The sequence below is a fragment of the Arachis duranensis genome, chromosome 9, assembly GCF_000817695.3.
Source record: "Arachis duranensis cultivar V14167 chromosome 9, aradu.V14167.gnm2.J7QH, whole genome shotgun sequence".
Classification (NCBI taxonomy): Eukaryota; Viridiplantae; Streptophyta; class Magnoliopsida; order Fabales; family Fabaceae; genus Arachis; species Arachis duranensis.
Window position 1 is genome coordinate 61,881,007 of NC_029780.3, and position 1,016 is coordinate 61,882,022.

Here is a 1,016-nt window from a genome sequence, read left to right on the forward strand (position 1 = left end):
ACTTTTATGGGAGAAGCATCTCTATCCCTGCCATTGGAGCAAACAACTTTGAGTTTAAGCCTCAATTAGTTTCTCTAATGCAACAGAACTGCAAGTTTCATGGACTTCCATTGGAAGATCCTCATCAGTTTTTAGCTGAGTTCTTGCAAATCTGTGACACTATCAAGACCAGTAGGGTTGACCCTGAGGTCTATAGACTTATGCTATTCCCTTTTGCTCTGAGAGACAGAGCTAGGATATGGTTGGACTCACAACCTAAAGAAAGCCTGAACTCTTGGGAAAAGCTAGTCAATGCCTTCTTGGCAAAGTTCTTTCCACCTCAAAAATTGAGTAAGCTTAGAGTGGAAGTCTAAACCTTCAGACAGAAGGAAGGTGAATCCCACTATGAAGCTTGGGAAAGATACAAACAATTGATCAGAAAGTGTCCTTCTGACATGCTTTCTGAATGGAGCATCATAGGGATCTTCTATGATGGCCTATCTGAACTATTCAAGATGTCATTGGATAGCTCTGCTGAAGGATCTCTTCATCTGAAGAAGACGCTTACAGAAGCTCAAGAACTCATTGAAATGGTTGCAAATAACCAATTCATGTACACTTCTAAAAGGAATCCTGTGAACAATGGGATAAATCAGAAGAAAGGAGTTCTTGAGATTGATACTCTGAATGCCATATTGGCTCAGAACAAAATATTGACTCAGCAAGTCAATATGATTTCTCAGAGTCTGTTTGGAATGTAAGCTGCACCAGGCAGTACTAAGGATGCTTCATCTGAAGAAGAAGCTTATGATCCTGAGAACCCTTCAATGGAAGAGGTGAATTATATGGGAGAACCCTATGGAAACACCTATAATCCTTCATGGAGAAATCATCCAAATCTTTCATGGAAGGATCAACAGAGACCTCAACAAGGTTTCAACAACAATAATGGTGGAAGAAACAGGTTTAGTAATGGCAAGCTTTTTCCATCATCTTCTCAGCAACAGACAGAGAATTCTAAGCAGAGCCACTCTGAC

General features: G+C 40.4%; 1 non-coding gene across 1 annotated transcript; it reads right to left on the reverse strand.

Annotated features, from left to right (window-relative positions):
- Nucleotides 1–332: 332 nt before the first annotated feature.
- On the reverse strand, nucleotides 333–440 carry LOC127742351 (small nucleolar RNA R71). Its single transcript, XR_008003540.1, has one exon. It is a non-coding gene; the product is annotated as a small nucleolar RNA R71 (small nucleolar RNA).
- Between the last annotated feature and the right edge of the window lie 576 nt (nucleotides 441–1,016).